Genomic DNA, 14,938 nt, shown 5'->3' on the forward strand with positions numbered 1-14,938 from the left:
ATATATAAGTGAGATCATGCAAAATTTGTCTTTCTGTGCTTGGCTTATTTCACTTAAAGCCTTACAGATTATCCCAAATAAAGCTGAGTAGTATTTCATTAGGTACATATACCATACTTTTTATCCATTTATCCACTGATGAAAACATAGGTCATTTTCATATCTTGGTTATTGTGAACAATGCTACAATGAATATAGGCAATTCAAACTTTTACCTGTTATTTGGAATGCTAAAGTCCTCTCTGGGCATGGCACCTCTAGAAAGAAGATTCATTAAGATAACATTGAGGGCTGGGGAGATAGCTCAGTCGGTAGAGTGCTTGCCTTGTAAGCACAAGGCCCTGGGTTCAATCCCCAGCACCCAAGAAAAAAAAAAAAAAAGATAACATTGATAGATTTCTGAAAGAATAATTTCATTCCGATTTAGGAGATTTTAGAAAATTATGACTTTTCTTATTTTAGTGTGTGTTGCTTTCATAAGTTCCATGAGCCAAAAGTTTTATGAGTTAAAAAAATTACACTATTTTAATTTCAGACTTTAGAAAAGGATGATTTTTTTCGGGACAATTATACCTCCAATCCTCTAACCTCATTTCCTGAATATAAGCAATATTACTGAGTTTCTTCAAATAGGAAACTACTTTGTTCTACAGACAAGGAAACCTAAACTCCAAAGGGAAATGACTTGTCCCAAGCCTCTTTGACACTTGGAGACAGCGCTGGGACTAGACCTGTTTTTCCTCTCCATCTCACCCCAGTGCCTTTTCAGATTCACCTTTGTACCACTGCCCAGCTCCTGGTGAGGACCGGTTTTGTCTCTGCTAAAACAATATTCACTGCCTTTTCCCCTGAAAGCTTCTGTTAGACTAATAGCTCTTCAGGTAGAAGAGGCAAAGAGAGAGCAAGGGAGGGGTTGAAGGATGAACTGAAGCTGTCTGGAAAAGGAGGCACAGACTGGAGGTGACAATATGAGGCTGGGAGGGCCAGGAAAGCTGTGAGGAGAGCTGGCTGGAGGGGCACAAGGGCTCAACAACCAACACACAGAAAAATAAACATAGAAAACATTGCTGTTCCCTTGGCAATGCATCTGACTTTTTTTTTAAATGAAAACTAACATCTGTGGAGCCATGATGGGCTGGGGCTTTGCCAGACTCAAAGTGCTTTATTGGTTGCTATACACTGTGAGGTTGCCCTCCCCCGACTCAGCAGCAGGGGCCTTTTATAGACACATGCTCTGTCTCAGGAGGAATGCAAAGTTGAAATGGATTGCTTAATGTTCTAGACTAGAGTGAATCTGGTAATATTTGAGAAAATGCCAGAGAATGTTCCTTATAATTTGACTCATGCCCATTTAAATCCTCATTTGTGTGTGTCTGAGAATTCAGTCCGGCTTTGAATGGCTTATTTGTGTGATAGGTTGGGTTTTCTTCTTAAGTGGTGGAAAGCTTAGGTACAGAACCCAGAGTAACCTTACTAAGAGCAATTGGAGAAAATGAAATACTGGGAAAAGATAGGACATTGGGGGAAAGAATCAACAAGCTCCATTGCCTGGTAAATTTCTGCTCATAGCTTACATCACTAGTCACTTAATATCTAGACCCATGACATATCACAAAAAACATTCTACTGGCTATGAACAAATTTCCAGTGGGCAAACATGTTTTATACACTCTCTTTTCCCTTTTCACTTGTCTTTTCCTCTCCCACCTCCTGCTGCCCTCACTCCCTAAAACCTTCTTCCAGAGGCAGCAATTCACTTGCACATCCCCCTCCAGCTTCAAATGACCCTCTCCTTGGCCCATCAACAAGACTTCCATTTCTTGAAAGAATGATAGAAAAATGTCAGAAATGCCATTTTTTTAAAATTCTAAACTTCCCAGGCCTGAGAAAATCAAATCAAGATCATCCTCCAATTCATATGGAGGTATGAATGTATATTTGACTAAATGCTCTGCACCAAATAAAAACACTCTTTATTGAATAATGAATAAAGAACTCTTCTGTTGCAGTATAAAGCAAACACTATGGTATAAAGCCCATGGCCTATCTTAGTGTCTGGAATTCTACCATGATTGATTAAATTCACTGAGTTACAGAATATATTATTTTGGCATAGAGTGATATTATGGTTTGGGTCCAGAATATAACACAAAGTGTCCTTTTCAGAGGTGAGGCTTTTGGGAGGTGATTGGATCATGAGGCCTCAGAACACATCAGTGGATTAATACACTGATGGTTGAATGAATTACCGAGAGGTGAGACCTAGTTAGAGTAAGTAGGTCACTGGGGGCATGCCCTGAAAGGATTTATCTTTTCTTGCCCCTTCCTCACTCTTTCTCTTTTTTTCTTCTCTCTCTCTCTCTCTCTCTCTCTCTCTCTCTCTCTCTCTCTCTGTCTCTCCATTGACAGTTTTCCTTCCCCATGCCTTTCTACCATGATGTTCTGCCTCAACTCAGGCCCAGAGCAATGGAGCCAGCCAACTATGGACTGAAACCTCTAAAACTGTGAGCCAAAAAATTTTTTTCTCCTGTCCATTGTTTGTGTCAGGAAATGTGGTCACAGTGATGAAAAGCTGACTAACACAAGTATATGTATTCCTAAGCACTTTTTGTGGAGGTATTGGGGATTGAGCTCGGGGCACTCTACCACTGAAGTATATTCCCAACCCTTTTTATTTTATTTTGAGACAGGATTTCACTAAGTTGCCTAGGCAGGCCTTGAACTTTTAATCCTCATCCCTCAGTTTCCTGAGTAGCTGGGATTACAGGTGTGTACCACTGTGATTGGTGTGATCCCTATATATGTTTTTAATTATATACATTTTGGTTATAATAATCAAGATCTAAGCAAGCACAGTAGCAATATGGAGAGATTACTGCCTCTTTCTCCCAACAGAAAAGCACTTTGTTCACTAGCGTGGAGTGATCCTGTCAAATATATATTCTGGGACCTTCACAGGGACATCTTTGGTCATCTCCCAGTCACACTTACCACAACTGCTTCACACCACCTCCTGGCTTGGGAAGAACTTCAGTTTTCCCTTTAGCTTTGGGTTTAAAGGGTCTTTCACACTATTTTCAGAACCCCAGACCAAGATGTGTGACCTAACAAAAGAGTATTTTTAAATTTGGGAGCCTCTTGATATGGAAAGTCTGATAACACAGACTTGATTAAAGTAAAAGTTGAATTTTATGAAATGGATTTATCTTTAAAAAAATAAAGATGTACACTGCCTAATAGAACTCTCTGTAATACTTGAAATGTTCTAGTTCTGAGCTGTCCAATGTCATAACCATTAACCATGTGTGATTACGGAGCATTGAAAATGTGATGAGTGCAACTAAGGAAGGAACTGAATTTCCTTATTTTATTCAATTTTAATTGACTTAAATTTAGGTAGCCACATGTGGCTAGTGGCTCCTGTGATGATCAGTGTAGATTCTGGAACATATAAGTAATCACTTATTTACCTTGGTTATGGTTTTCTTTTCTGGTTACACCTTCATACCACCTTCTCTGTGGGCTTCCTTCCAATACTCCAATGCCATAAAATCATGACACCTGCTAATAGAATACTTGAAACTAGCACTAAAATGTGTCCATTCTGTGTACAACTACATCACATGCAAAGAATTTCATCCTGGAAACCAAACATAGTGGCAGCAAAAGAGATATATTATTTAACTAACTCTAAGATAGCACTTACTATGTGCCAAGGACTGTGTGATTTATTCACATGAATCCAGTTAATATTCAAAGCAATCCTATTAAATAGGGACTCTTTGTTAGCCTCATTTTGCAGAGGTAGAAACTGAGATTTTCAGAAGTCAATAACTTGCTCTATGTATCATAATTAGGAAGTGACAAAATTGAGGTTCACACTTAGGAAGTCTGCCTTCAAAATCTATCTAGTACTGGCTTCTAAGATTCCAGCTTTTCTAGATCCACTTAATTCTCCTTAGCAAACACCATCTTCTGAATTTCTGCAATACGTTTCTTCTGTATAGATCACTTAACACTGACTGAGCAGGGGCATTCTGCCATACTCTATTAGTGCCAGGAGACAAAAGCAAAGTAAGGAAGCAGTACCTTACGTGGAAAGAATGATACCTCCAGGGATATAACATCTCCAGCAAAATCTAGCAAGAAGGAAAATCTTAAATAACCTATCCCTTCCCCCATGCATTTTTCATCCTGCTGGAAAAAAGAAACTACCTTAAGTTGGCCATTAGAATGCTACATTAAATGTCAAGACCATGTGATGATATTATTCCTAAATTTTGCTCTGCTGTTTCCTGTTTTCTTCTATTTTTACACTGTTTAGAAATCTATTCTAATAACCCATACCCATTAAACTCAAGTAGTGAAGATCCTGGGCCATCCCATACATAAGCTGCTCTCAAATGAGACCAGAACAATAATCACAGCTAACCCTCTGAAATCTGGGGGCATGTCAGGAGCTAACTCCTCCAAGCATAAAAGGAACAACAGTGACTTTGTTGTGGAAGATTTATTCTATACTGACAGGCTCTACATGGAATAGTCCAAGAATTATTGCTGGCTTCAATTGAAACAACGGATCAGGTTATTTTCCACTGCCCATCTTCACAGAAACATTGAACTTCAATGAGGAAGCAAGAAAAGTCAAAGAAGGCAGTGAATGGTTGGTTTCAAAATGAAATCCAATCTCAACCCACTGATCCTTGATTACCCAGTAATATGCAAAGAGAACTGAACAACTCCACCCCTCTTTCTTTAGTCATTACTATATTCCAAGGATCACACATTAATTTTCTAGGAGCTGTTTACCTTTGTTTTTATGTTCTCGTGGAAAATGAAGAGGGAAGGATTTAAAGAAATGTAGCCTACAAGTAAATAAGTGTTTGAAATATATTCCTCACAGGGAGAAAAACTGCCATCTCTGATGTCAATCTGGAAACAAATATTCCTATCATGGGGACTTTTAAAAAGCTGGTAGAGGGAATAATGCAGACATATCTTAATATAGCTGAAATTTAGAGGAAAGAAAAGTCATATAAATAAACAGTAAAAGTCTGAGACAGTGACTCTCTGACTGAACTATAACTTGCATTTGATCAGATTGGAATTGTCTGTCTTACTATGTCAGTGAGATAATAGTGTTTTTTTCCCCGATATTCATTAGGTGCTGACTCTAAGGTAGGACAAACAGCAGTGAATAGAAGCTATTAGCAATTGTTCCAGGATGATTCTGTGGGAAATACGAACCATAGGATGGCTCAGAAAAAAGCAAACACTTTAACATATTGGAAGCATTAGTGATAGGTGAAGGGACAATTGGTATCCAATTATGCCTGGTCCCACTCATTTCTATTTTCACTGATTGTGACAAATATGTATTGTAGGATTTGGTGGAAAGCCCTTCTTTTGTTTAGATCAGTAAATAAATATGCAATATTTAATGGGGAATGTTTCTTTCTTACAAGGTCCTCAAAGAAATTAAAATTCATACAGTTCATTAATAATTTGGAATTTTACTTTTGTTCTAGTATTAATAAAATGACAATGTCACAGGCAAAATTAGCCATTTTTTTCATGGCTTTTGGATGGTAAATGTAAGCCTCTTAAAAGCTAGAGCTACACAAAGAAAGCTCTAGTGCTCATGAACTATGTTACAGTAAAGTTCTGGATTGTTTTTTCTTTAAATCACAAATTGTCTTGGTGCATTAGCAATATATCAATTGCAATTACAGTGTAAATGATACTGACTTAAAATGAAATGCTGTTTCCTTTCCTTAAAAGATTTTCTCAAGTATGAAGAAAACATAGTTTAAGTACTATGGGTTTGTATTTAGGCCTGTGAACTGCCTGCTAAATGGATGTCCACATATCACTTTAAGCTGTATTTTTCCCTATATTACAGGCTTCCTACATATAATATTGTTTGATAGTGACTGATTTGCATATAATTCAATATGTTAATATAATTAATTTTTAACTTACAAAGATTATTAATATAATACTAGCAATTAAAAAACAATACCTTGGGGACTGGTGTTGTGGCTCAGTGGTAGAGCACTCACCTAGTATGTGTGAGGCACTGGGTTCAATTCTCAGCACCTCATACAAATAAATGAAAAAAGATAAAGGTCCATCAACAACTAAAATATATATATATATATATATATATATATATATATATATATATAAAACAGTACCTTGGATTTATATGGCATATGATTCTTGAACATCTATCTACCTACTGATTATCTCACTTAGATTATAGGTAACTTGAACTCAGAGTGTTCAAATGTGAGCTCTTTATAGTTACTCAAATCTTATTCCTCCTTCTCTGTATGTAACTCAGTTAAGGCCACCACCAATCACCCAGATATACAAGCCAAAAACTGAGCATGATCTTACATTCCTCCCTCTTCCCTTTCTACTTCATTAAGTTCATCACCAAGCCTTATCAGTTCTACCTCCTTGATATCATTCAGGCTGTGTTCTAGTTCACTATAGTCTCTATTGTCACTTTGTCATTTCCAGCCAGTACCATCTCATACCTAGATTATTGCAGAAGCCTCTTAAATGGTCTATCTGCCTCAGGGATTTTCCCACATTGCTCTCAAGTATGTCCACATTTCTTATCAAGGTGCATAATTCATAATGTCATTCCCTTCTCTGTGTCTGACATCCTGGGTTCTTCCTTCTCAGTTCTCATCTTTTCTTCTACTTCTTTTTTAGTGTCCTGCTGAAGTGAGTGCTCTCCCTGGAAGCCACCTTTCTCTCCCTACATACCCATTGCTGACAGTCCTTTCTTTGAGCACAGGTAGCACTTGTTAAACTGTATTACAATTGAAGTTTACTTACCTGACTCACAAACTACTGATGGTCCCTGACCTGTGGCATTGGACTTTAGATTTGTCAACTTTAGCATGGTGTGAAAGTGATATGCATTCAATAGAGACAATTCCCAAGTCAGGCATCATGGCATATGCTCATAATCCCAGAAACCCAGGAGACAGATACAGAAGGATGGCAAGTTCAAGGTCAGAATGTTCACAAGTTTAAGTCCATCCTTGGCAACTTAGTGAGATTCTCAGCAATTAGCAAGAAACTGTGTATAAACAAACAAACAAATAAACAAACAAATGGACTGGGGATATAGGTTAATGGTAAAGTGCCCCAGGTTCAATTTCTAATACTAAAAAGAAAAGAAAGCAACTATACTTAGAATTTTGAATTTGGATCTTCTTCTGAACTAGTGATATGCAGTCAGATTCTCTCTGATGATACTGGGCAGTGGCAGTGAGCCACAGCTCCCAGTCAGCCTCACAATCATGAGAGGAAACAACTGATAGTCTACAGTGTGCTGGGTAGCAAAGCTGGGATGTACAATAGATTAAGTACAGAAAATGCATTTTCCACTTAGGATATTTTCAACTCACGGTGAGTCTATTAAAATGTAACCCCATTATAAGTCAAGGAGCATCTGTAAATTATGAATACCTCAAGGGGAAAGAGTGGGTTTTTTTCAAGTTTGTAATTTTTGGGGGGGTAGTGGGGATTGAACCTAGGGGCACTTAACCACTGAGCCACATCCCAGCCTTTTTTTATTTTTTATTTTGAGACAGGGTCTAACTAGGTTGCTTAGGGCCTCACTAAGTTGCTGAGGCTGGCCTCATACTTGTATCCTCCTGCCTCAGCCTCCATAGTCACTGGGATTACAGGTGTGTGCCACTGCGCTCAGCTCAAGTTTGTATTTCTGAGAGCTAACACATGTCTTATCCTTGGACACATGCAATCAATATTTGCTTAGTGAATGAATGGATACCTAGCATACTTCATCCATATTGGTCTTTGTTTCCTTTGGATACCAATATTGGATTGATCCCCAGCATAAGGTTGAAGTTTGTAATATTGTGATACATTAAGAAATACATATTCGATCTCAGTCTCCAGTTCCTGGCACAGAGCTCCTGAAACTCTTAATTTTCTGAGTGATTGAGGTGCTAGGTGCATCATTTATTCTAACATTTGGTCTTCAACCCTGGTTTCTGACACAGAGCTCCTAAATCCTTTGGAATTCCCTGGGTGATAGAAGTGTCTTTTGTTTCAATGGGATGATTCTTGGTGGGCTCATGGATGGGGGCTGATCACCAGAAAGGCCAAGATATGATTAGAAGCTTGGAACTTTCAGACCAAACCATTCCCCATCTTGCAGGAAGGAGAAAGGGACTGGAGATTAGGCTAATAATTGATCATGCCTACATGATGAAGCCTTCATAAAAATCTCTAAAGTACAGAATTAAGAAAGTTCCTGGGTGGTGAGCATATATATGTGATAGGAACATAATGCACTCTCAACTATATGAGGACAGAAGCTCCTGTACTCAGGACCCTTCTAGGTCTCACTCTATGTCCCTCTTCGTCTGGCTGTTTATCTGTATACTTTATCATAACCTCAAGTATCAATGGTTCCCTGGTTCTGTGAACTGTAATAGCAAATTACTGAATCTGTAGGAACCCCTGAATGTAACCGAGTTGAACAGAAGTGTAGCTGACCTGGGGACCCACTACTTCTGATTGGCATATGAAAAGGGGACAGTCCTTGTGGGACTGAGCCCTTAACCTGTGAAGTCCGCACTAACTCCAGGTAGTTAGTGTGATAATTCAGTTGTAGAATACCTACTTGGTGTCCAGAGAGTTGGAAAATTGATTTGTGTGGGAAAACCCTCCACATATTTGGTGTCAGATGTGAAGTGTGAGAGTAAAAAAAAAAAAAAAAAAAAAAAAAAAAAAAAAAACATACTTTTCCTTTATAGTGAGAACTTGTTCTAAAGTGAAAACAAGTTTGACAGGAGAAATGATAGTGGGTGCGTGTCGCGAGACAATTCTCTGTGGTTGTGTGTGTGTGTGTGTGTGTGTGTGTGTGTGTCTCTGCACATTTTACAAGCAGAGGTGCTGACTGCCTTGTTTCAGAGCCTTGTTTTCTAGACTCTTCGTATGGCAAACAGCCTCAGAAGATAGAAATAATATCTTCCTTTGGAGCAAAGGACAGGTCTGTTGACTGTCCCATTATAATAAAGGTAATGTCTTTATTATAATAAAGGTAATGTCTTTATTAAAATTAAAGGTAATGTCTTCCTGTAGAGCAAAGGTCAAGTATACTTACTCACTGACCATTATAAAAAGTTTGAGTTCCCTAAGTTCAGGGTGTCTCTACTATAATGTCACCCACAAATAGGCAGATTTCACCAGTAAGAATTGAGATTTAGGGAACCAGTACAAATGATGATGTTCTGACTACTACTTACTGCTATGAGAAATGAGCTATCCTTTTTCTCTAACCCAGTAGATTCATATCTTAAGCCAGCGTACATGAAACAGGTACTACGCCAATTTGTTAACTTACAAGTAGAGTTAAATCTCAGAACTTCCACAGTTATTGAAAGCACTACCTCGGGAAAACCTAATCAATCTATAGACACATCTGTAGTGGGGACTATCAAGTTTCCTAGCAAAGGTAAGATCAGCATCGTATGTCATAATAGTGGTAGTGATTTTAAATTGGCAGTATGGGTTTGTCTGATGACATGAGAAATGTGCTATCCAATTGATCTTATAGACTACCTTGTTCAAAGGCTAAATAAGTAATATGACAGTGATAGGGACCAAGATGGAACTATCTTCACCATCCAGGGAATGGTTTCCCAATGAAATGAGGACCTAAGTTTTAAAGCAGATCTTCCAAGTAAATGAAGCCTGAAATTTTTTATGAATATATTCTGATAAGTAAATTTTGAAAACTAATTTGCTTTTCAAGTAACACACTTTGCATTAAGTTAAACAAACAAACAAAAAACACTGCTATATGCCACCTGTACACCAGAACAAATGGAAAATAGCTCGGGTCTTCTGCACTATTTGCCCACAGGCACCAAAAGAAAATGAAGGATAATATACAGCCAACAACCAAGGCAAAGCAGATCATGAAAACCATTTCACTTTTATGTCTCCATGATATGAGTATTCATCCTTCTCTTTCCTCTTCCACAGATGGTCTCTTGTGGCCTGCTTCTCTTTTACTCATCTTTCTCTAATTATAGGCTGCCTTTATATTTATATGGACTCAATTTCATCCATATCAATGGATCATGTTTTCAGAAAAATCATAATACAGAAACAAATAATAATATTACTTAACATTTGTTGAACACTTAACTGTGTATGAAGTACTATAGCAAGCAATTTGCATACATTAAGTCAGTTTGGGGTGCTATTAAAAAAATCATAGACTGGAGGCTTTATAAACAACAGAAATTTATTTCTCAAAGTGCTGAAGGCTAGAAATCTGAGATCTGGTTGCCAGCATTATGAGGTCTCATGAGGGTCCCCTTCTAGGTTGCAGACTACCAATTTCTCCTTTTATTCTCGCATGGCACAAAGAGATCTAGAAAGCTCTCTTCAGTCCCTTTCACAACTGTGCTAATCCCATTCAACTAGGTTTCCACCCTCATGTCCTAATCACCTCCCAAAAGCCCCTCCTTCCCCTCACCTTAGGGGTTAAATATTTTGGGAGCACACAAGCATTCAGTCCATAACAATTACCTCATTAAATTCTCATAACAATCCTTTTGGAAGATTTCTGTATTTTACAATTGAGAAAAAATAGCTAGGAGGGTAGTTGCTGAGGGATGGAGGGAAGGAGAAATGAGGAATGATTGCTAAATGGGTATGAGGTTTTAGTTTTGAAAAATGAAAGGAGTCCTGGAGATTGGTTGCACAATGATGTAAACCCTACTGAAATGTACACTTAAACATGGTTACAAAAGTAAATTTTATGTTCTGTGTGTTTTACTACAATTTTTAAGATACATGAATATTAAAAATTTTTAAAGACTGGAGGACTATGAACCAAAATGGAAGCAATGGTTATATTTGGAAAGTACTGTTGGAATAGTAGTTATATCCAGGGGTACTATGGGATTGCATTTTACCTCTATTTCCAATGATAAACAATAAAAAAAAAAGTTGGGAGGGGAGTTAAATGGTGGATACTGTATGACATGCCCCATGGGGCACACCAACATGTCCATCTCTGGGGCCATCTTTTTTCTTATTCCCCAGCTCCTGTTGTGCCTCCACATTAGTCTGTTCTCAACCAGCATCTATCTGGTGAGTTCCTTAGCTTTCTTTTTTTTTATGGGGGGGGGGGGTGCTGGGGATCGAACCCACCGCCTTGTGCTTATAAGGCAAACACTCTTCTGACTGAGCTATCTCCCTAGCCCCAGTTCCTCAGCTTTCTAATGCCTATTAGTCTACAATATCCCAGGAGAAATAAAGTTATGATGGTTGCTTTTAGCAATATATAAACCCATTTAACAACCCAACTTATGTAGTTTCATCATGGTCAGGAGCTAAGGCCACTACCATGGGTTTCTTTGTCCCCACTTTTCTCCAGTAAAAGAAACAGGTAACTGTCCCTCAAAAGCACCAATTAACTCACTAATATTTATTGAGCAATGCCTACACACAAAACAGAAAACCAAATTTTTTGAGACATACTAGCATCCTTTAAGGGGAGAGTCCTTTGGCCTTGTTTTATTGGGTTCCACATCAGCTGAGGTTCAAGAGACTAGGTTGTGACTGTGAGAAGACCACAGATTGCCTTGTGGGCTGTGCTGGAAATGTTGGATCAGAGAGAAAAAGAAATTTCAATAACACCATAGGCCAGGCTGAGCTCATATTAGTGAGAAGTTTCTGTTTGACAGGCATTGGACAATTCAAATTAGAGCTAGGAATTTCAGTTTCCAATATGTATTGTACACATGAGGATCATTAGCTAATAAGTATACACACAGATATGTGTATATATATATATGTATATTTGTAATGTGATAAAGAGATACATAAGTATACATACATGCATATATTTACATATGTAACCTGGTAAAGACATATGTTATTAGAAAGCATTATTACAAGGTGAAGGAAACTATTGCAATAGGGACAGTTTCTTTTTCTTTTCTTTCTTTTTGGTACTGGGAATTGAACCCAGGGGTGCTTTAAAAATTAGCTACATCCCCAGGACTTTTGTTTGTTTTGTTTTGAGACAGGGTCTCACTTAGTTGGCTAGGGCCCCACTAAGTTGCTGACCTTGAACTTGTGATCCTCCTGCCTCAGTCTCCTAAGTAGCTGGGATTACAGGCATGTGCCACATGCCCAACTGGGACAGTGTTTTTGGCTATGATATTTGCAATGGTTTCCAATACATGCTAATACTCACAGTTTATTAGCACCACATGCTATCCAGAATTATCTAAACATTTTTATTGTCAATCCTTACAACATACATAGTAAGATGATGAAAGTGTTCAAGTCTCCTTTTCATTCGGCAATAGATTAAGGAATGGAATTTAAGCTTCCATACTAATATTTAGGACATACTGAATAGAAAAACAGGGGTTATAGACATAACCAGATTTGGTGGCATTAAAAATTGAGACAATAGCTGGGCATCATGGTGCATGCCTGTAATCCCAGCAACTCAGGAGGCTGAGACAGCGGGATCACAAGATGAAGTCTGGCCTCAGAAACTTAATAAGAAATGTCTCAAAATAATAAATAAAAAGGGCTGAGAATGTGACTCAGTGGTTAAGAACCCATGGTTTCAATCCCCAGAACCAGAAAAAAAATTAAGACAATGAAGTACTAAAATCTCTTGCTCCAGTTATCTGATATTCTGCAAACATTTATGAATAAATTCATTTTTTCCAGGAGACTCCCACATTTAAATATTCTGTCTTGTGATCAGAATTGGAATACTTGGCTCCACACAATTTTCAGTCTTCTAATACTGTCATAAAAGCAGTGGACTTGTTAAAACATCTGGATGTATTCCACTGCAACAAATTACATGTAATGCCTTTTTTTGGTAAACCGTGGTTCTTTTTAGTATCACGTGACAGTAGAATCCATTTTGACATGATTGTACAAGCATGTAATGTATCATGTTCCAATTCAGACCCCAGTACTTCTCCTTCCCCTTTCCTCTCCCCACACCCTGCTCCCTTTCCTCTCTCTATCCCATGCAAAGCAATCTTAACAACCAATGTTAAAATTACAATTGTTCTGTGACCTTTATGAATTGTTGTAAAATGTATTAAAATTCCTCTTCTTGTTAGCCATAAATATAGAGGAAATTAAAATAGTAAAATTAATATGTTTATCACACTGTAATTTAAAATGTTTGATACTTTGAGAACTAAAGTGTTTCATTTTTTGTAAAAAAAAAAAAAAAAAAAAAAAAAACTTACCAAAAGTAGTTTGAGCAGTGCTTGCTTCCTTCTTCTTATCATATAACCTTCCACATGGAGCAAACCCCTTTTCTGTCCCTTGGTAAATTGTCATACTACTATTTATTTATTTATTTATTTATTTATTTATTTATTTTTGGTACTGGGGATTGAACCCAGGGGCTCTTAATCACTGAGCCACACCCCCGGCCATTTTATTTCATTTTTTTTTAATTTTGAGAGAGGGTCTCACTATGTTGCTGAAACTGGTCTTGAACTTGGGATCCTCCTTCCTTAGCCTCCTGAGCCACTGAGATTATAGGTGTTTACCACCATGCCTAGCTGTCATACTCCTTTCTAAGTTTGAATCAGCTTCCATAATTTTGTCCTATGCACTTGCAGTGTTGTAAAATATCTTGGGAGTTCCTTTAAAACTTTTGTTTGGTTTGATTTGGTTTGGTACAAAGGAGTGAACCCAGGGGCACTTAACCACTGAGCCACAACCCCAGCCCTTTTTTATATTTTATTTTGAAACAGGATCTTGCTAAGTTGGTAAGGGCTCACTAAGTTTCTGAGGCTGCCTTTGAACTTGTGATCCTCCTGCCTCAGCCTCCCGAGCCACTGGGATTACATACGTACGCCACCACACCTGACTCCTTTAATGTATTTTTGCTAGTTTTACTTCTTCAGGAATAGCTTCATTCTTTCCATAACAACCTCTTCCCTTATTTTTAAGTTTGATACCTTCCCCTTCATTAAGTCTCTAGAGAATAGAGATAGGGTCAACATTCCCACGGTCAGCTATATTTTCTGTAATATTTTGTAGCTATTTCTTCATTTATATTCAATGTAATCTTTTTTTTAATAACTTTATTTATTATGTGGTGCTGAGGATTGAACCCAGGGCCTCACACATGCTAGGCAAGCACTCTACCACTGAGCCACAACCCCAGGCCCTCAATGTAATCTTAACTTCCAGTTTTATCACTTTTCATTTCTTTGCTGCACTTTCATCTTTCTTGGCCAATTTCCCTTTCTGATTATCCATTTTTGCTTAATGTCACATGGATTTATCACTTAGTGACAAGGAAGTATCATAGGTACACCTTTGTTGTTTTGCATAAGGTGAAGAACACATGTGCAGTGGGTAATCACCAACAGGCTTTGAAAGAAGTGATTTGATTGGCCACTGCTTATGATGTACTTCCACTATTTTGTACTACTTGTAAACTAAAGAGTTAGCAGCCAAGTTTTCATTTTATGTAATTACTTGGTTAATATATTATGGTGACTGAAATTTGAATTGTATTGCTAGGGAACTGGTTTAGTTTAATTGAAATGGAACTGTGGCGTCTGAAATTTTTGAATATCAAAACTGTGCAAGGCAAGTACTGTCTGTAGCAAAACCATGAGATTCCAAAACTTCTTCTCACAACTCTGAGTAAACAAGTGTTTCCCCAGAGTTAGCGTGAGAGTTTGATTTGTACAAATAACTTGGTGATCATGAGATGTCCAAGATGTCACCAGAACGTTTACACAAGTGCCCCTCCATCCCACAAGAGAACAAAGATGGTTTGGGTTTATGACCAAGGTCCACAGGTGCCTGGGATTGAATGCTCCTAAGAGAGGAAAATACCAGGCTCACAGCCTGCTCCTGA

The sequence above is a fragment of the Sciurus vulgaris genome, assembly GCF_902686455.1.
Source record: "Sciurus vulgaris genome assembly, chromosome: X".
Classification (NCBI taxonomy): Eukaryota; Metazoa; Chordata; class Mammalia; order Rodentia; family Sciuridae; genus Sciurus; species Sciurus vulgaris.